At 36.1% G+C, this 23155-nt stretch overlaps 1 long non-coding RNA gene across 1 annotated transcript in view; it reads left to right on the top strand.

Moving 5' to 3' along the window:
• The first annotated feature begins 5508 nt into the window (after positions 1-5508).
• LOC309846179 overlaps positions 5509-23155 on the top strand; it is a 431730-nt gene continuing 414083 nt past the window's right edge. The window contains exon 1 of the long non-coding RNA XR_014301764.1: positions 5509-5591. This is a non-coding gene — a long non-coding RNA (uncharacterized lncRNA). The remainder of the gene's footprint in view (positions 5592-23155) is intronic.

Here is a 23155-nt window from a genome sequence, read left to right as displayed (position 1 = left end):
AGAAAATTATAGACAAATATAAACACATATATAGGATCTTTAACTTACAAATTTATGAAAATGAGAAAAGGATTACGTGAAAATTTTCAAATCCAGACGAAGTGATAATCATGTGTAGCTTTTATACAGTTAAAGTATAAAGTATATTTGTATATAGCTTTATATTACACCAAATTATACATTATACCAAATTTCTGATTTTAACTTTTAATTATTTTCACCTTGGATTTGTTACAAAGAGAAAAAAAATCAGTTTAGTCTCAATTTTCATTTTTTTCTTAGTATCTAATAAATCTTTGCCTGCTTCTGCCATTTATCCTAGTTCTAAACACTTTTATGCTTGTGTGGTTTCCTCATTGGTGAAAGTATTAGCTACCAAAAATTCTTTCAGCATCTTGGCCTATAGTTATTCAAAATACCAATTTTAGATATATAGTCCTTATAAACTCTTTCTTCAAGAAGATTTTTTACTTTCATTTATAAATTTAACTTATACAGGAGTGTTATTTATTCGAAAACATTTATTCAATTTGTTTGGCTTTAGAGCTTTCTGAGAATTTGAAAATGCTTCTTCTGCCCTCATTGTGTATTTATCTCTGATCATTGCTTTGTGAAGAAGAGTTGGTATCCTATTCCATTTATCAGTAACAGAAATTCTCAGAATGAATATGAAATTTAAGAATGTTATGGAAATTTATTTGCCAATTTATTAACATTTTAACTAGATAAGGTAACTCATAGACTTGATTATTTAACTATTTTATGACAGTGGTGTAGCCAAAATTGTCAGTAATGTAATGTGTCTCTTCTTATGACAGTGATTTGCAATAAGCAACACAAATGTACATGCCCATTAAAATTGTAAATGGATGGGCACCCAGGTGGGTCAATGTGTTGGGTGACTGCCTTCAGCTCCTGTCATGATCCCGGAGTCCTGGGATCCAGTGCCCCGTCAGGCTCACTGCTCCAGGGAGAGCCTGCTTCTCCTTCTCTCTCTACCTGCCTCTCTGCCTAATATAAAATCTTTTAAAAAATTGTAAATGGATATATATATATATATATATATATATATATATATATATAATTTTAATATATATATCAGAAAAGTACTTGCACCTTTTCCTTATATTTTCATGGTGAGTTCTGTGAGTTGTATAAGACTGATGATTCACAGATCTGTACCCCTGAAGCAAATAATACATTATAGGTTAATTAAAAAAATGAATCTAATTAAATCTCATAAAATAACATCACAAAGATAATTACTTGAAAATAGAAATCCTTAGGCTCTGCAGTACATGCTTTAACTTCAATTGAACCAAAAAGGGACAATGTTTAATTCTTTATTGTATACATTCTAAAGTATATGTTTGATCCTCATTGACTCTGTGGAACAGATCTAGCTGTGTTCCCAAATAGAAGCAGCCATGCTAGTGCTTGTCTGGTAAGAAAATTTCATTTTAACCTTTTACTCTCCTAGTCAGCAGTATGATTCTGCAATAATGCAAGAAAAATGAATTTTGCTCAAAGATGCCCAAAAGTGAGTGATCTGGTATACTGACCCCAATTTTGCTCATCTTATTTCTAGTAAAATAATAATGGAGACCAATACTGCGGTGATTATTACATGCTAAATTGTGTAATTACACCATTTTATTTTATCCTAAAATAAGCTTATGAGGTAGGTATTATGAGGTCAACTTACAGATGAATTCCTGAAGTTAGGCATGTTAACTAATTTTGCCTAGAATCACAAAGCTATCAAGTGCATATAAGGTCTCCTTGATTCCAAAGACACATCTTTCAAGTATTGTGCCTTGTATATGTAAATTTTCTCCAAAGTATTTTGCTTAAATTAAATCTTCCCTTCCCTCACTCATTTAATTATTATTTTAGTTATGAGTTATCTGAAATGTACCAAATGTTCTGGAAAATATTGTCAAGCCCTTGCCTGTTTGATGTTTCAGCCATTATTTAGCGGTAAACTGAGTGGCAAGCTAGGATAATAGCACTTCTAGGAATCATAGTATCAACAATGAGAACAACAACAATTTCCAGTTCCATGTGAGCTTCACTTCTTTATCTGAACTGGGAGCCAGGATTATTTCCTGCTCCCAGCATGACTTCTAAGTCTCAAGACTTATGTTGCATCTGATTTCTACAAAGAATCACTGGGAAGCCTCAAATTTGGGTATCTACAAGACAGAGTAAGAAACAGGTTTTAACATCCTTGATGAATGAAGTAAATCTCAATGATATCTTTATGTTCCAGAGTTAAATTTAAGTCATTTGGGGGGTAAGAATGGGAAATAACAGGCTGGTGTTTGTTGGTTTGGATTATCTGGGTAACCTAGTGTGTTTGAGTTGATAACCTACTCTACCATGCTCTGGCTCTAGGGCTTGTTTATTGACACCATCTGTTTATGCATTTATTTTCATGTTATATTGATGGCTGATCTTTTTTTTTTTTTTAAGATTTTATTTATTTATTTGACAGAGAGAGAGATCACAAGTAGGTAGAGAGGTAAGCAGAGAGAGGGGAAAGCAGGCTCCCCACTGAGCAGAGAGCCTGATGCAGGTCTCAGTCCCAGGACCCTGAGATCATGACCCGAGCCAAAGGCAGAGGCTTTAACCCACTGAGCCACCCAGGTGCCCCTTGATGGCTGATCTTGATTAGAAGCTGAGTTGGGGGGAGCCTGGGTGGCTCAGTGGGTTAAGCCACTGCTTTCGGCTCGGGTCATGATCTCGGGGTCCTGGGATCGAGCCCTGCATCGGGCTCTTTGCTCAGCGGGGAGCCTGCTTCCTCCTCTCTCTCTGCCTGCCTCTCTGCCTGCTTGTGATCTCTCTCTGTCAAATAAATAAATGAAATCTTTAAAAAAAAAAAAAAAGAAGAAGCTGAGTTGCGTGGTGGAGAGATTTTATTCCTTGGGGAAACCATGCTCTTCTCTGACTTTACTGCATTAAGCTTGAAAAGGTAACTACCTACACTTTTAATGTATTATTGTGTTCAGAAAAAGTATCTAAAGATTTTTTTTAAAAGATTTTATTTATTTATTTGACACAGAGAGAGAGAACACAAGTAGGCAGAGTAGCAGGCAGAGACAGAGGAGAAGCAGGCTCCCTGCTGAGCAGAGAGCCCAATGCGGGGCTCGATCCCAGGACCCTGAGATCATGACCTGAGCCGAAGGCAGAGGCTTTAACCCACTGAGCCACCCAGGCGCCCCTATCTAAAGATTTTTATTTGATTATAAAAAACTTGCTAATTTGGGGTAAAGCATCAACAGGGTACAAGAGGCAGCTTTTAAATTAGCATGCAACTAATATTTCTTTCACTGTGAGACTGATATCTGAAGATCATGAACTGAAATATCAAAATGCTCATCAAGAGCTTAGCAATCATACCTGAGTTAAATGTGCTTCTCCTTGAAATCTGGAATAATACACAGTAATTGATAATGTTAAGCCTAGGAATTCTTTTCCCTTTTTGCCTTATCTTTTTTTCTCCTTATCTTTCTCTCTCTCCTATTACCTTCCTTCTCCCCCGCTCCTCCTCTTCTTCTCCTCCTCCTCCCCCCCTCTCTCTACCTCCCCCTCTTCCTCTTGTTGTTGTTGTTGTTCTTCTTCTTCTTCTTCATAAATCAGAATAAACAATAGCAGTACAGCTTCACTTGCATAAATAAGCTGAAGCTAACAATATTTTGAGTTTTTGTTCTAGTTTAACCAAACCAGTGCATGTAAAGTTAATCATAAGGTTTTATGCGAAAACTTTATTTTTTTTTAAAGATTTTATTTATTTATTTGACAGAGAGAAATCACAAGTAGATGGAGAGGCAGGCAGAGAGAGAGAGAGAGGAGGAAGCAGGCTCTCTGCTGAGCAGAGAGCCGGATGCGGGACTCGATCCCAGGACTCTGAGATCATGACCTGAGCCGAAGGCAGTGGCTTAACCCACTGAGCCACCCAGGCGCCCCGTGAAAACTTTAAAAGGGAACACTTCTGATCATAATCTTCCCAGTTTGATTTTTTTTTTTAATTTGGTGCCTGGGTTCATTGCTTCATTTGCTTTTCTTTTTTTATTACAATCCAAGTATATGTTTTGTTTTGTTCTTTTTTCTGAATCCCTCGTTATGAAAATAGCAGTGGTAGATTGCACCTTTACAAGTTGATGCTTTGGGATCTGGTGGAAGTCACTGTGAGTAGTCTAGGGGGCCATTTTCTCCAATAAACACAAGTGATTCCCCACTGCAGATTTTTCCAGAAGTTCATCAATAACTCCTCTCTGTAAGTGACCACCCTCCTAATACACAAACATAGCATGTATTTTGAATATGTCCAGGCATATCTTTATCTCAACTTAGAAAATATCTTAGATTCTCTGATAAACAAATTATTGATCAGAAAATACCAAAGCATGCATTGTTTATTGATTTTTAGAGACCTATTCATTAGGTTATCAAGGCAATTCATTTATTTTCAGTACTTGGGAACCTTGAAGAACAATCAGTTATAACATGATTTCTTACAAGAAAAAGAAGCACACACACATATAAGTTCTGTTTACATGAGCGCCATTTTGAAAAAAGATTGTTCTACTGAAATAGACAAAGATATAAAGATATACTTGGCATCTGTTTTGTGTGATTGATTTTTTCTTAATTTCTTTAATATATATTACTGAAAAGGCACAACTATTGGTTGAGGTCATAGCTCCTGGGATCAGATTGCCAAATTTCAAAGCTTGGATCTGCCACTAGAGGCTGTGTCGTCCTGGATAAGAGATTTACTTTTCTAAACATCTTCCCATGACTTATTTCCTGAGTAGTCAAAATGATTAAACAAGATAAAACACGTAAATGCTCATAAATACAACAAACATCTTTATTGTTCTGTATACATCTGAGAATTTGCCATCATATCTTACATAATTTGGATTCTGATTTTGAAATGTATTTCTTGCCCTCAGGAAGCTTATGGTCTAGTGGTCACATGTCTTTGTATTCAATGACAACCCAAGCCCACATATGGAATTAATGGTTTCTGGCTGCTAAATGTGTTGGTATTTATGAGCATGAGAGAAAATGTATTGAAGAATTTTTGGCTCTGCAGCTTTGTTTCTGAAAAGTATACTGTAAAATCCAAAAATTAACTTTTGAGGTTAGTATAGGGATCAAACTGAAAATAGAGACAAGACTTTGAGGTAGGGTGTAGCTCATCAGAGGCCCTTTAAAAATTTCCCCCATTCCACTGCTCTCAATTTGGCATCCCAGCTCATCTGACTTGTTCACAAGTTCTTCCATATGAGAAAAGTCCTCAATGCTGATTGTGAATCACGTGGGCTGCTGCTACCCTTGTGTGATTTCGTTTTCTGGCACTTCTTGCTGGGGGCTGCTGTCACAGGATGTGGCTTCATCACGTGGAGCTGCCTCTTTTAAAAAGTGTGATGTACATCACCTACAGGCAGGTATCTCAGCTGGTTCAGTGAAAAAGCAAAGCAGTTTCATTTCCCGGCCTGAGGCCTCAGCTCCACAGAGAGAGCCCTACAAGCTTCCCTTTTAATGCTCCAAGATAACTTCACAAGCACCAGATGGTTCTGGTAAGTCTGGGATGATTAGGAGGCTTCCTGTTCAAAAGCAGCAGCCTGGCAGGAGGATCTGGCTTTGCCTAGAGAGTTCTCAGGGCAACAGAAGGAAGGGACCGGTGGTGATGATAGGTATTAGCTTCTCTGTGAAGGAAAGCTCCTATCTCTCTGTTTCTGTGGTTAATGAAAAACAACCATATACTTCTGGAAGGAAACCCTATTCCTTTAGCTAGATAACTTAGGGAGTTCTGTTTTTCTATGAAATGACAGGAATTTGGGGAAGTCAGAGGGCACTGGTGAAGAAGTGGGTTGCCTGCCCAAATTAAGGTCAGAGAGTGGGGATATTACTTTCAAGACTTAATGTAAGGGAAACTGGACAGACATTTCATAATCAGTCATTTGAACCATTCTGAGAAAAATGGAACATCAATTATATAAAATTCCCTGAAGCATCAAAATATTTTGCATGCTTGAAATCCTGCAGATGGTACTCACAAGTAAAAATACATTGTATTTATTTGCAAATATCATAGAGCACATTAGTAATTTGTTGTGGATGGCATATGTGTCCCATCACAGGGAAAATGATGAAGTAATCAGTTTTTGGGTGTGGAGTCAAATGGGGCTTTGTTGTTTAATTTATTTATTATTTTAAATCATGCATGGGGGCAGAAAAATAAGGTGTGCTCTTTTTAAAAGATTTTATTTATTTATGATAGAGAGAAAAAATGTGTTGAGGGGAGGGCCAGAGGGAAAGGGACAAGCAGACTCCCCTGGCAAGCAGGGAGCGCAATCATAACCTGAGTTGAAGGCAGATGAACTGACTAAGCCACCCAGGTACCCCCAATAGGGCTTACTTTCAGCTATGCTGGGAGGACATTTAGGATTACATTTAGAGTATATTCTTTCTACTTAAGAGCCAAGTTAAAGGTAATTTTCTGGGACAATTTGATAACATTTCAAAACCAAAAGTCTCTAGAAGAATAATTAGTTGAGTGTCTGAATATGGTTTTTTTTTTTTTTTTCTGGCATACTTGGGTAATTTTCTAGTTTATGGCATGATGTTCTCTCTGCTAGTTTCACTCATCACTGCTCTGTCACCTCATCAGTTTTGCCCAAGATAAAAGCTCTATCATGATCTCCCACTCTCTTTAATTCTCCTGTGGGTACAACATGTGGCTTCCTTCAAAACTGATTTTGGCAGTTTTTACTCAATCAAAAGGGACTCTTCCTACCTCTGACCCTCCATATTCTAACTCTTCTGTCCAAGCCGTGTCAGCCCTAAGCACTTTCAGTGGCATTTTTCTTTCATCTCTGGTTTGTTTGGTGTTCAGCAGAGTAATGATTGAGTTGGCTTGTTTAAAAATAAGTTTCCAAGCTCTGTCTTCAAACCGCAAATCAGAACCCTTTGACATGGAGTCCAGAAATCTGTAAAACCCCTGGTAATTCAAGTACACTGTGTTGTGAGACTCGTATGTCCTATATGTTCAAGTGTTACTACTCTCAAAAGCCACATCACCTGAAATAGTTTATTTTATAAAAACTCCCACTGAAATGTTAACAAATTATGTAGTGTAGTTTCAAGGGCTTAATTTCTGTAATGCAGTTTCAGCAGAACATAGTGTATCTTCTATAACATCATTTACTAAAGTTGTTAGAATGCGTATCTAGGGTCGGATTCCTTACCTTAAACTCTGGATCCAGTCTGTGAAAATTTAGTGTTAGAGAGGGCATTTGAGAGCAGTTTTGGTTATAAATGATTCTGGATGCCAATGCTGTGATAGATCCCTTTTTGCTATACTTTATGTATAGGTGTAAAGACTGAAAATTTGGCTATGGCTTGGGTAAGAACAAAGTGTTGTTAAATTGAGAAACTAAGTATCTTGCCTGAGGGGTGTATTATACTCTCTGTTAACACTAATAAGGTAATTTCCAAATAGCAAATAATAAAAATAGGGAGTTAATTTCCATGCCTAGCTTCCTCAAGACACAAGTTGATTAATATTTTGCTAATCCTCTTCCCTCCATTTTCAGACTGTACCTCTGCCTCACCCTCCCCTGCCTTACCCTACCCTTACTGAGATATCCTACCCCCACAGAGGTGGAGCTGAAAGAATTCGTATAGATGGCAGTCTGGTTAGTGACTTAATTACAGCTGTCTGCTCAACATTGCCAGGTTGGAATAGCCAACCCAGGCTTTAAGATTGGCTTTATGCCTTTGTTAAGATTCTAGATTTTCTTTCCTATAATTGACTTCATGTCCTATTGCTGAGAACTTTCTACTAAGCATTGATAGCTTCTGTCTTTTTACCTCAGTGTTCATTACTGGGGCCTGAATGAATCCAACATGACAGAAAACAGGATAGGACTCTGAATATCACAACTGACTGAAGCACCCTACTGTTTGGGCCCTTCAGCTATATGAGAAGTTTTGGTGTTGAAAAGAGCCTGATTTTAACTTAAATCTACTCTTTTACCTCACACAATCATAAAATCCTGTAATTTGCCCTGAGTGGCCCAGGCTATAGGTCAGAATGTCTATCTCTTTTCTGGTTCTTGCCTCCACATCTTTGGCCCGGGTCCACCCCTGAACTTTCTCATGGACAAGATTGTTCAAGTAATGGAAGATAAGTGTTTTTCATTTTATAATCTTTCTCTCTCTCTTTTTTTTTTTTTACTTTGAAAATAATGAAATATGGTAAATAGAATAGTCACAATTACCATTTCTCTCTATCATGGGGAAAGATAATATTTTAATGACTTAGTAAAAACTATACTAGAAGTTAATAACATGTAACTATATAAAATTATTTTTTCAGCCATAACATAATACCTGTACTATAGATTTTCTATGGTAACAAGACTGATTCCCCTTATTTTCTTTTTTTCTCCTTAAATATATAGATCAAAATCTCACAAATTCTGATTTTTTTTTAAAAAATATTGAATATTGTAGATACTCACTTCAAGGACAAATCTTGAGTATTCTAAAAATAATAGATTTTTTTTTTTAATTTCCCTACCAGGAACTTGTATTTTGAATAAATTCTAGTCACTGATTTATTTGTATAACATTCAAAACTAAATGATAAATATTACATAAAGCTGTCAATACAGCATAATGATTCCAGCAATTTGTAGTAATTATAAGGGATCCATTTTGTTAATTCTCATCTATTCCTTCCCATTTCCATGTAATTTCAATTCTTCTTATTTTTTGTTTATCCTATAAATATGAATTTAATATTTGCTAAGTACATGGCTAGATATTAGGAATATAAAAATAGAAATCCATGGTCTTCCCATGAAGAACATAGATTTTTATGGACAAAGTTCATAATATTTAGAGGATCAAAAAGACATGGTTAAAATGAAGGCTAGGGCACTAGAACATTCATATTTAAAGATATCCAAAGAGGTTTAGGTTTCTTGAACCATGTAATACAGTAAAGCTCTTCCCCACTTGGATCTTAAGCCCACACTCTTGAACCTAGTGCCATGGTCTAACAATGAGATCACTGGCCACAATCCTGTCTAAATTCTATCACTTAGCACCCCTTACATATCAGCCACAGTTTGTCTACACCTTCATTTTTATTTTTTCTCTCATTTGATATTAAGCCAGTAATTGTTTATATCTTCCTTATATTTATATTTATGTTATTGTTTTTAGATATATGTTTGTATAAGCATACACGTACACATGCTTATGTACTTGTGTGTGTGTGTGTGTGTGTGTGTGTGTATTTGCAAAGACCAATAAATACTTGTGTATTGGTGTTACTTTATAGAGTCAAACTTTTGCAAGATATATCCTGCCACAATATGTGCGAAGAGAAGCAATTATCACTCACTGAGGGTCATTTCCCAAATATGGAACATATGCAGGCATAAAACAGAACTGTATAAGATATTCTAGTCTTTATTTTAGTTATTTTGGTATAAGTAAGCCAAGTCTAAGAGTGTAAGTGACTTTGCCAAGGTCATTCACCTTCTTTAGGAATGGAAAAAGGCCCAATTTGAAGAAACAGATATAAAGTATATTTTAGCATTCATGCTTTAAAAAAAAAAAAGTGATACAGTGGCACCTTTTTCTATCAACTGAGAAAATTCTGAAGTGTAACAACTATTTATAAGCTCTGGAAAGATGTCCTTAAGAGATATTAGGTTTCTCTTCTTGTCTACAAATAATTGTGACCTGAATTTTTGTCAGTGTTCTCCAGCAAAGAGAATGGTAAACATTTTCTGTAAATGGTTGGCGGGGGGGGGACACAACTTTGGAAACCATAAGGTTTCTGTTCTAACAACTTAAACCTTCTGTTTTGGTGAAAAGCTTTTATAGACACTATGTAGCTATGGCTGTATTCCAATAAAAGTGGACTTAAAAATATAGGTGTTAGACAACATTTGGCCCGCTAGTTAGTTTGCTAACCCTAGCTTGCATTTTTTAAAAAATGTTTAAAACCTATTTATTTATTTTAGAGAGAGAACAAGAGCATACATGTGCATGAGTCAGGGGACGGGCAGAGGGAGAGAATCTATAAGCAAGACTCCCCGCTGAGGAGCCCCACAGCAGGCCTCATCCCCTGACCCATGAGATCATAACCTGAGCCTAAACCAACAATCAGAGGCTTAACTGAATGAGCCTCCCTGTATTTATAAGCTCTGGAAAGATGTCCCTAAGAGATACTAAGTTTCCCTTCTTGCCCACAAATAATTGTGACCTGAATTCTTGTTAGTTTTCTCTAGCAAAAAGGATGGTAAACATTTTCTGTAAATTTACTTTATTTTAATTTATTTATTATTGAATTACTGAATTATTTATTATTGAATTTATTATTTATTTATTGAATTTATATATTTATTATTGAATTTATTATTGATTTATTATTGAATTACTGAATTATTATTGACATAGTTCCATGAACATACACTGCATGCACATACACTGAGAGGTGATTTTACTAATGTAAAGGAATTCACAAGAACTATCGTTCTAATGTATTTTGCTCAGTAAGAGACATGCATGAAAACAGAATAAAGATTAAATATGTAACTAGAAAGTCAATTTCATTTCACATCATGTGGAATGTCCTACCCACCACCTGGTGTGTGAAGCACTACACTAAAGAAACCTGCCCTGGATACAGCCAGTAAAACAATGATTGAGAATATATATAAATATAAATATAAATATAAATATAAATATAAATATAGATATATATATAAAATCATACATGTATATGCACACACACAAATGTGGTATATATATACTTACAGTTGGTTAAGTTTAGTTAGTATTTTACTTAAGCATACGTTTCTCCTTCACAACAGGAATGTCAGATTACAGCAACCATACTACTTTTAAAATTAAACTGATGTCTGGTCTCTTATTTTTGCCCTTAAATCCTCTTTGCTTTCTTCCTCCCTCCTACCCTTCTTTGTCTCCTTCCTTCCTTTAAATCCACCTGAGTTATCAGCTTTTGTTAATAGCTGTCTTCAGGTATTTCTGTAGAACACTCTACTGGAGTCTTGCTACTTTGCAAAAACAAAAGTGCTCTACTTCAGTTGAGTTTGTGCTTCAAATTTCTGTGTTTTGAGTTACTGCCATTTAAAATTACTCCAAGCAGGGACACCTGGATGGCTCAGTTGGTTAAGCAACTGCCTTCAGCTCAGGTCATGATCCCAGGGTCCTGGGTTTGAGTCCTGAATCTGGCTCCTTGCTCGGCAGGGAGTCTGCTTCACTCTCTGCCTCTGCCTGCCATTCTGCCTGCTTATGCTCTCTCTCTATGACAAATAAACAAATAAAATCTTTAAATGAAATAAAATTATTCCAAGCATACAACCATAGGTATGTTGGTTCAAAAGAAATAGCAGATTATATAAAAGCCTTCTTACTCAAAATTCTTTTAAGCATAAATTCTCTCAATATTCTGCTTTATTTTCATTCATGATTTAAAATATACATGAGTACATAAATATGTATATATGCATCTAAAAATATTATTTTCCCTTTGCTATTTTAGAAGAAAAACAAGCAGAATTTTTCTAATATTAAAAATTTATAGTTTTTCATATTAAATATTTATTTCAATTCCTTGTCCAAGCAAATACAAAAAATGATTTTTACATGAGTACTTACATGTATTTTCCAATATACTTAAGAAACCAAACTGTCAAAAGCAAAGTGCAACATATCTGTTTAGATTTTATGAATATATCTGAATTCTTATTAGAACCTAATCTAAGATATATGCATATCTTTTTGGCAAATGTGTGTTGAGTATGTATTTGTGTGTAGATCTGAGAAGCTATGAGGTATATCGGATAGAGAAAAGAATTAGTTACGTTTCATGAAAGTTAGATTTTATTTTTAGTTTTTTCCACCAAGGTTATATGTGATCTTAATTAAGTAAATATTTACTCTCTCCCAGTCCCACCTTCTTCATCTTAAAGGGAAGGAAAAAATCTTCTCTACCCTGAATATCTTCCAGTTGGACTAAGAGTTATATTTAATTGAAACAGATTAACAGGAGAGAAAAACAAAACAAAACACAACAAGGTCTTATAATGTAAACACAGATGTGAATTAATGAAATTGAGACCCGAAGAAATGACCGAAGCAGGCAGTTTCATTTTAGACAAAGAGCCAATAAATGTGGGAGAAATTGACAGGACAAAGGAAACTTAACTGTGGGAACTTCAGTCAGTAAGGAATTCTAAACAGAATTTGGGCTGGGGCAGTAAATTCGTAAAAACTAACAAGGATTGTTTATATAGCCTCCTGGGCTTTAAATCTCCCATCTCTGATGATAAGAAAGTCTCTACCTCCTGATACAGGGTGGGTGCCTTTCTCATGAGAGATTCGTTTCCTGCCTTTAGGAAAAGAGGATCTGAATATTCTCCTTAGATAAGATGTCCCATGTAACTTTTATTTAAAATAATCGATACCCCAAAGTGGCACATTTTAGGGCAGCCTGCTTTTGGCCCCTATAATTTATAGGGTTGGGAGTATAAAACAAATGTTCTCTGAGTCCATTCTGTCACTGAGTCCATGATAAAACATATATTTTAATAGTGGCAGCATTATATAAAAATAACATTAGCTAAAATTGATTGATCACCTACTTTGTGCCAGTAAATATATGCTCTTCATAGATTATCTACTGTTTATTTTAATTTAGAGTTATATCATTATTTTTGCTCATTTTAACAACAGGAATTATAGATGCAGATATAAAAAAAAAAAAGTCACTAAGCACAACTTTTGTAGCTAGTAAGATAAATGACTAAAAATTAAACCCCAGGCCCTGTGATTCAAAAGTCAGTAGACTTGTGAAGTCAGTTCATCTCGGAACACTCAACACAACATGCGCACACCCACACACACAATGCATCATAATCACTGCTATTAACGCCACCACTGCCATTCCTACTTAGCTCCAAGTATGATTTCTGAGATGCAAAATAGTTCAGATGTTTTTGCTAGTAACCACTAGGCAATCCTTTAAAATACATGTAGCTGAAATTAAACAGAAAAAAAAAACAAATAAAAATAGACAAAAATATTCTCTGGTGTACTGAGATACCTTTGGAAAGTTGTAGATTGAATTCACCAAAAGTTCCTGCAGAGCATGGCATTTGGATCCAACTCTGTTCCTTCATTCACCGTTACTCATAGCTACTTGACCTTCTCTTTCTAAGAACAGGCAGTTGCCAGGTTCTGCTGAGTTTAAATTTATCTCCTTTTATTTCCCACACAACCAAACTGGAAAAAACATAATTTAAAACTCTTTTACCTTCCACTGTATGTATATCCCCTCATCTCTCTTTCCAGCTCACAGTATTTTTCCTAATACCCATAATCTCACAATTTGGTCTATTTGGCTCCCCACTGCAGTGAACTGAACTAACTTGTAATGCCAAAACAAACTCAAGGCACACTATCATCAGGTGTATCATATTTACTTTTTTCCCTCTTTGTTTTTTTATATCCTCTGAGAAAATTAAACTTGAGGATTGAAGGATAAAATTACAATTAGGAAAAAAACAAGATCTATTTTTTTAAAATTTAACGTATTTTGTGTCTCCCCCCAAATATAAAAGTATTCACTTGAATCGTAGGAAAATACAGAAAATTAAAATTACAAATTAGTAAGTCAACCACAAAATTCTATATCCCTGATTAGTATTTGGGTTTATAGATTTTCACAATTTTCTAGAAATTTTATGCAAGTATTTTTCTTGTGTTGTTTTATGTGTATGTTTACAGCTACATGTCAATATATATCTAAATTTGTAATAGGTATCTTGACTGCTAGCAACAAAAGGAAGTCCACTGAAAGAACTGGAGATCCAGATTAGAAAAAAGGCAGTAGTGATGGGGAACAGAGAACACAGCCTAAAGCCACACCAGTCTGGTTAGGCTGTTTCTCTGATATCCCAGTCCCTCCCCTTGTGTCACTGACACTGCAGGATCTTTCCCATTTTCACAGCTGCCTTGACTGGTTTTCCAAAGAAACTGGATCTTTGCTTTATTTCCTCAAAATTAAAAAACTTGAGCTAGAGATTGATTACCTAAACCTGAAAGGTAAGACTATATCCTTAGCTGTATTATTCCTTTGCCTTGGGAATTAACGGAACATTGGACCTACCTCTCTCCAGGATTCGCACAATGGGGAGACAATTCTAAAAGGAAAAGGGGGTCTCAGAAGATGGGTATTAACTATGTCTACTATGTTCTAGTACTTTCGCCGTACAATAGCTACATTCACTGTTCTTAACAGTGCTCCTGAGTTTAAATACTTAAAACTACCTCCTGTTAAACCATTTGCCCCAGAAAGAAATAGCCCAGATTTTTGTCACTTACCCAGTATCAAGTATAATATTGCTGGTTGATGTTTATTTCTTTTTGTATTGGCTCATCTCATTATATTGTAAATTGTGGACTACAGTGAAAAGTTAACCCTCACCTACATAACATAAAAAAAAAAAATAAGATAAATATGGGAGAAAGTAAAAAAAAATAGTAAGTTAGCATTTAATTTTATACACACAATGTAGTTAGGGAAAAGAACATAGTAGAAGTATTATATACTTCATTTCTGTGACTGATTATGAGGATATAATTGGTGTTTATTAATCCTTCCACCCACTAGTTATTATATTTTATCTTCAGCTAATACCACACATTTGAGGCTTTTTAACAACCTGAATGGCCCAAATATTCAATCTAAAACAGATTTCATAATCATTTATCGTAGTCTTCCATTAGTTTTTCTACCTCTGGATATTTTAGTATTCTATTCTATTTCACTCTTTCTTATATGGTACTTACTATGATGTCAGTTACTGTCCTGTGTCTTATATGTATTAAGTCATTTAATTTTCATAACAACCCTGGAACATAGATTGGATTTCCCCCTTATTTTGTAGTTGAAGAAATTAGGTCTACATGAGTTGCCCAAATTCACATGGCCAGTAGGTATTAAAACCGTAATTAAAAAATTAGTTAACCCAGGCAGCCCACTGAATTATCTGTGTTTTATCTGTATTACTCTCTATACTCTTGAAGAGGACCAAGAATATTTCCCTTTAATATGTTTAATCACCCCAAAACTACACCCTTTCCTTTATACGAAGTGACAAAAAGAACTGAATCACTACTGTTGGGTTAACTAGTTTATCCCCCTGAAATGTGATCTTAATGTTGGGAACTTTACTTGACCAGTTTGGCATTCATCAGTGGCAGTAGTCATGTGAGTATTGGTGGGAGAAACCTTATACCAAGGATCTGCATACCCTCTATAACCCCTTCCCTGGCCACATGGTCAATGAGTCCCACACAGACTAAAGCATGAAGATGACTGACATATACAAAGAGGAGCGTCTTGTCAACCTGATAATTGAGAGTTTTCTTCCATTCTGTTAGCATTCAAATGCCCTTTAAAAATCTGCATTCAGATGTAACATTTATGACCTCATATTCTGGGGGCTACTCCAGGATGTCCTTCCACATTCCTTCTTCCCCAAACTGCCCATCCTGAGTCTTGTTTTACCCATTACCCCAGACATCTGTCAAAACCAACTGTCCATCAATTACTGTAAAATTTTTACTTCAGGCCAAAGTCCCTTTCAGAAAGATGTGGACAGTAAAATACACAACTGAAAGTTCTTCCTACTAGAAGGATTAGCCTCCTGCACAGTCTTTCAAGAGTAACTGGCATAAGAATAATTCTCTAGCCATTAGTTCTAGCTAGTATTAGAATTTAAAACAGCCTTCCTTTCTTTCTCTTTCTTTCTTGCTTTCTCCTTCCTTCCTTCTTTTTTCTCTCTCCCTCCCTCTCTTCCTTCCTCTCCCTCCCTCCCCTTCCCCCCCCTTTCTTTCTTTCTTTACTCCTTCCTTCCTTTCTTCCTTCCTGTTTGTCCTTTCTTTCTTTCTCTCTCTCTCAAACGTATACCAGCATTTCCCTCATTAACTGACTACTCTCATGTGATAGTCACGGTCTACTTTCCATGACCTCAGAGTTGAGTATTGAACAAGGAATGACAGTATGGCAGGAGGGTGGCAGGGAGTATGCGCACAGATGGCTTATACAGTTGGTTCCGTTGACTCCACTTCTGCATGATAATGGACTCCTGTGTTGATTTACTCTGTATTTTTGATCAAAATAGATAATACCTAGTTCAGTAAGGTTACAGCGTCATCTGCCATCCTATGCTTAGATAATTGGACTTAATCAAATTCTAGTACAGGCCAAGAGCTGTTTATTAAAGGAGATTTAGTTGCTAATGAAAGCATAAATTTGTTTCAAAACCTCAGTGGTCCCCAGTGTAACTCTCATTCCAGGACCTGCTTCCCTCTGCATGCTCTGTCCCAAGGTGTCAAAGACACTAGTTACACTGTTACGTCTGCACAGTAGCAGAGATCCTTACACTGCCACTGTCACAGATTAGAGGGCCTACTTTTGCTCTAAGTTTTATTCAAAAGTGGCATCATTTCAGATAACAATAATGGGCCACAGCACCTTAACTAAATATGCTGTTTATTGCTTCTGAAATATAAAGTTCAAGTATTGCGTCTCTTGGATAATGGTAGGAGCTACAACTGTCTTCTTAGGAAAGCATTCTTCTACCTGACCCAATATCAGTGGATTACTAGAAATTTCACTAAAATTGCAGGTACTGATATTTTATATTAATATGTGTGTTAAACTGAGTTATCAGGAATACCTTCTACTTCTTGGTAACTTGGTCATAATAATATGATGTCATTAAGTCATAGAATAGCCTAGATTCTGTCAGATGACTATGTAACTAAGGACCCTATCTATTATTATGACACAGCAATGAAAGGTTGGTATAATAATAAAGGAAGGTAGAAATATGGCATTCTTTTACTAACAGGTAAAATTATATCTTGGTCTTTTTTGAGCTGGAGAAAAACAAAATACTTAAAATATTTATTAGATTAATAACTATAGACTATAAGCCAGAATGATAGTTTTAGCTCAAGGAAGGAAACCACATCTGGAACCCTAACTGTAATTGGAATTATGAATCAATTAGATATCTGCTAATCCATTGTCCTTCTTTGAGATATACCCATTTCTTCACTGATGGAACTGGAAAAGTACATGAGGATGCAGTCATAATTCTCACCCTCTATGTGTATAGTCTTAAATGGCTATATGAATTGTGTGCTTTGCCCAGAGAAATTATATTGATTTTTATTAATTCTTTGGATAGGAAGGAATGGCCTTAAAGGCTTTTAGTTGGCTCTTTCTGCCAAAATAGTGCTTATTTCCTAAACCAATGGGGTAATGAAAGTTTTCTTCTCCTTGCCGAGTTATCTTTCCCAAATGCATATGTGAGAACTGATAATAAACACAGGATGGTTTAGGGACTTCACTGAGTTGATTATGAAGCAAATTTGGGGCAAGGATACTCCTTATTACTCTACCCTAGAAGCCTTCACACTGATTGGTGAATCTGTGGTCCTTCGGGTCCTCAACAATTATTGTATGGTCATTCAGAGCCACTGTCTAATAACTCATGGTAGGTAGGCAGCTCTGTGTCTTCTCACAGCCCAGAGGCTGTGATAAATCCCGCATGTCCTTTAGTGGAAACCTAAAAGAATGATTTGCATTACTTATCTGTATTACTACTACATGGTTTTGCCTTCTCTTCTTTGGAGAGGTTCTGTGTTTGTCGGAAATTATGTGAGGAGCCATGAATATCTTCCTGACTCCAATAAAACATGCATTGCTCTCGGACCTGGAATAATTTTTTCCAGAAGTAAAAGGCAGTATCCATTAAACTGTCTTAAACAGTAACTTTTCTCTCTCTCATATGAGAAGGAATACAAAGATAGGAGTCTTCACAATTGGTTATTTCAACTCTCTCTAGACCTACCAAGGATCCTTTATATTTTTTTTGCTCTGCTATTTTTAGCATGCCAGCTTGATCCACAGGCTAATAGTCTAGTCAACTCAGTATGGTTGTTATAATTCCAGGCACCATCCAGACATGTTACAGTGCAGTGATAGAAGAGCACCTATCTCTTCCTGTGCTTCCTTTTAAAAGCAGACTCCTTGAGACACCTGGGTGGCTTAGTTGGTTAAGTGTCTGCCTTTGGCTCAGGTCATGGATTAAGTCCTCCATGGGACTCCTTGCTCTGTGGGGAGCCTGCTTCTTCTCCATCTGCCTTCTCCTCCCCCTGCTTGTGCTTTCTCTCTCTGGCAAATAAACAAATTCTTAAAAATAAGCAGACTCCTTTCCAGGCAGTCCTTAGAAATCTTCCCTTCATGTTTTATAATTTTTACTACAGTCCTCCCGGCCTAAATCAATCATTAGCAATATAAACAAAATAATCATAATTTACTTAGATATCAGAATGTATGAACATAGAAATCATGTTTCATGATGCAACTGAACAAAATCAGGTTTTATTAACAGGGAATATATAATGACCTAGTATAGGGTATATTATAATGACCTGGTATAATGTATATTATATAATTATATAATGTATAATATAGTATAGTAAAATAGTATAATGACCTAGAACATAGAATCATCTAGTATCGTATCTGCTATAATATCTACTATTTAGGTTTTAAATGTTTACATATTTATTTTCATTGTGAAGAAGACACAAATAGCATCATATATATCCTGCAGAAGTAGTCATATCTTAGTAGACAATGTCTCCTGTCATGATAGCATGTCTACTTTGTTTCTGATGGTTTGTTGTTGTTTCTTTTCTCTACTACCCCAAGATCTACCCAGTGATATTGAAATCAAGGGTCTTTTAAAAAAAATTGTATTTATGTATTTGAGAAAGAATGAGACAGAACATGAGCAGGGGAAGAGGTAGAGGGAGAAGCAGACTCGCTGCTGAATGGAGAGCCAGACGTGGTGCTCGCTCAGGGACTCCGGGATTCTTATTTGAGCCAAAGGCAGACATCCAAATGACTGAGCCACCCAGCTTCCCCCATGGGTCTTTTTTCAACCAGAGCGTTTCACTGCCATGTTAGTCTACGGAACACTACATGTCAGCGTGCCTGAGTGGCTCAGTTGATTAAACATCTGACTTTTGGTTTCAGCTCAGGTTGTGATCCCATGGGTCTTGAAATCAAGTGCAAGGCTGGCTCCGTTCTCCTTGGGGAGTCTGTCTGATGTCTCTCTCCCTCTGCCCTGACCTCATTCATGCATGCATGAGCTCTCTCTTTTTCTTTCTAAAAGAAATAAATAAATCTTAAAAACAACAACAACAAAACACAATAGCTCATGTCACGAAACTGATACTATTCACCTGTGCATGTCTCAGGATTTTTGGTTACCTGATTACCTTCAGAGGGTTTTTACAATGGGTAATTAGGGAAGTTTCACAATTTAAAAAAATCACTGCTAATAGTTCCATTTATTCAATGTTTTGGATTCTCACTCTGTAATATACCAAGGTATTTCTGGCATTGTAATGGCATTTGGTGAGGGTGATGACTGGGTCCACATATTTCTAAACCAGCCTAGAGAACTATTGCAATCACCCAGAGGTCCAGGTTAGCATAATGAATATAGAAAATCTGACAAGTTTATTCATATTTATAATTTCAGCCTGATCTAATTTTTTTCCTCCTCATCTTGCTGAAACAAAATCAATAGCTACTTATTTACTAATTTTCTAATTACTTATTAATAAGGAAAATTCTGAAGTTTTTCTGGAAATATAATGTTTCATTCTGCAATCAGTCCTTCCAGTGGTGATAGAATTTCAGTATATGTATAGAACACAATGAGAGGTGCTGGGTGGAAAGTGTGTTGATAATTGGCTTTTTATTGAAAGTTAACTCCTTTAGGAAAAAGAGTAAAAGAATCTTCAATCTAGGCATGAACAATCCTATCAGACAAGTTATGAAAAGTTACTTGCCAGGCAAGAAGGATCAGCAGCTTTAGATGTTTAGGGTATTCCCATTCAGATTTCTGGGTATAACTCTTTCCAGACCAGTACTTAATTAATCTCATAGGTGTAATCCTGTGAGTTGAACTAATATTGGAAATAATCAGTCATAGAATTATTTTGCTTTTGTTATTTTGGTTATCTCAGCCTGAGGCTGTTAGAGATAGGGGACACTGAGTTTCAGTCTACAGTGATTCTTTCTTACCTCAGTTTTGCTTTGTGGTTTTAGTTACCTCTGGTCAACCACAGTCCAGAAGTAGATGATCCTTCTTCTGATGTAGTGTCAGAAGGCCAGTTGTAACCTAACTCTACATCATAATACCTGTGTCACTCACCTTACTTCTCTCACATAGACACTTTATCATCTCACTTCATCATAGAAAGGCCTCATGGGGTGTAGTAAGATGATTTGAGAGAGAGACCACATTCACATAACTTTTACTGTAGTTAATTGTTATAATTGTTCTATTTCATTAATTGCTATTAATATCTTACTGAGCCTAATTTATAAGTTAGACTTTAACATAGTTGTGTGTGTGTGTGTGTGTGTGTGTGTGTGTGTGTTTGCGTATAAAAGACTATCTGTTTAGTTTGGTACTATCTCCATTTTTAGGCATTCATAGGGATCTTAGAACTTATCCTCCATGGATAAGAGGGGACTACTTTATTCCTTTAGCTGAAAATTGAGAAATATGGGTATGAAATTCACTTTCTTTAGGCTATCCAATGCATTTTAAAGTAGGTTTCTAACTGTGCAGTCATTGAATGTCTCTTAACCTTCATACATAGTACTTAATGACTGCATCTGGACTATACCCTGAAGCTTTGCCTCCAATGGGTGACCACAGACTATGATGAATAAAACATTTAGGTCTCGTGCTAAAATCCATGCCATTTAGGGTTCTTTCTCAAAATGCTAATTAAATTTTCCTGTTGTCAGCCCTAATGTAGTCAGCTAAACAACCCCAGAATCCTTATATTTTCTTGAGCGACTAATAACTCTGCTACAATCCATTTTCTGTTCTGATGTTTTGGTTGCCAGCAACAGTACAAAAGAAAGCATTTAAAAGAAAAGGAATGCATCGGACAGATTTTCACATGAAGGGTACAACTGAAAGAGTTGGTAATAAAAATACAGCTAAAGCCATGCCTCAAACGTTTTAGTAAGGCTGCATGGCTGATACCACACCACTGGAATTCACAAACTTTCCACTACCAGACTTTCAAAATTGCATTTTCATATGGTCTGAGTTTTTTCATGTCAGTCTGTCAACACTTTCAAAGTTTGTAGAGGAAAACTTGAATATGCTTATGTTCTAGCTGTCAGTATGCAGAAGAAGAAAGTTCGGTCCCTTTTGGCTTCCAAAGATGGAAACTAACTCTACTCTACTTCCCAATGGATTAAGAAGATTAAGAAATATAAAGGTGTTAGAATGCTAACAGCTATAAAAGGAAGTGTAGATATGTTCATCAAAAATAGGGTTATATTTTAGAGAAAGACAACCATCATATGATTTCACCCATTGTGGAATTTAAGAAGCAAAACAAATGTGCAAAGGGAAAAAAGAGAGGGATAAACCAAGAAAAAGGCTCTTAACTCTAGAGAACAAAGTGATGGTGACCAGAGGGGAGGTCAGTTGGGTTGGTCAAATGGATGATGGGGATTAAGTAAGGAGTGCACTTGAGATGAGCACCAGGACTTTTTGTGTTTATATTTATCGTATGGAAGTATTGAACTGCTTGTTGTGCACCTGAAGCCAATATTTCACTGTGTGTTAACTAACTGGAATTTAAGAAAAAATTTTAAAAAATAACAGGGTCATAACTTATCATATTTTATAAGCTTCTTCCCCTCTCTTCCACACTTAACAAATGTTAGTCACATTTTCTATACTGATAAATAATGATCTGAAATAATAAAAAAACTAAGAAATAGAATAAAAAGTGAAATGTTTAAAGAACATGACAAATAAAAACCAATATATTCAAATTTACTTATAAGAGATAGTCCTTATCAGAAATAATGAAACATATTTTAAACTTTGATTCTTATTTTTTACTGTGAATACACAAAAGCCACAGAAATATTTCCAAAGCTTGGAAGTAAAGAGGTGTATAGGGGTTTGTTTTTTTTTTTTAATTCTTTATTTTTTATAAACATATATTTTTATCCCCAGGGGTACAGGTCTGTGAATCACCAGGTTTGCACACTTCACAGCACTCACCAAAGCACATACCCTCCCCAATAATGATAACCCCACATCCCTTCTCCCAACCCCCCTCCCCACAGCAACCCTCAGTTTGTTTTGTGAGATTAAGAGTCACTTATGGTTTGTCTCCCTCCCAATCCAATCTTGTTTCATTGATTCTTCTCCTACCCACTTAAGCCCCATGTTGCATCACCACTTCCTAATATTAGGGAGATGATATGATAGTTGTCTTTCTCCGCTTGACTTGTTTCGCTAAGCATGATACGCTCTAGTTCCATCCATGTTGTCGCAAATGGCAAGATTTCATTTCTTTTGATGGCTGCATAGTATTCCATTGTGTATATATACCACATCTTCTTTACCCATTCATCTGTTGATGGACATCTAGGTTCTTTCCATAGTTTGGCTATTGTGGACATTGCTGCTATAAACATTCGGGTGCACGTGCCCCTTCAGATCACTACGTTTGTATCTTTAGGGTAAATACCCAGTAGTGCAATTGCGGGGTCATAGGGCAATTCTATTTTCAACACTTTGAGGAACCTCCATGCTGTTTGCCAGAGTGGTTGCACCAGCCTGCATTCCAACCAACAGTGTAGGAGGATTCCCCTTTCTCCGCATCCTCGCCAGCATCTGTCATTTCCTGACTTGTTGATTTTAGCCATTCTGACTGGTGTGAGGTGATATCTCATTGTGGTTTTGGTTTGTATTTCTCTGATGCCGAGTGATATGGAGCACTTTTTCATGTGTCTGTTGTCTTCTTTGCAGAAATGTGTGTTCATGTCCTCTGCCCATTTCTTGATTGGATTATTTGTTCTTTGGGCGTTGAGTTTGCTAAGTTCTTTATAGATTTTGGACAGTAGTCCTTTATCTGATATGTCGTTTGCAAATATCTTCTCCCATTCTGT

This window comes from Mustela nivalis, assembly GCF_964662115.1.
Source record: "Mustela nivalis genome assembly, chromosome: 13".
In the NCBI taxonomy this organism is placed as follows: Eukaryota; Metazoa; Chordata; class Mammalia; order Carnivora; family Mustelidae; genus Mustela; species Mustela nivalis.
The sequence above is the reverse complement of the archived record's forward strand: the minus strand, read 5'-3'. Positions and strand labels throughout refer to the sequence as shown.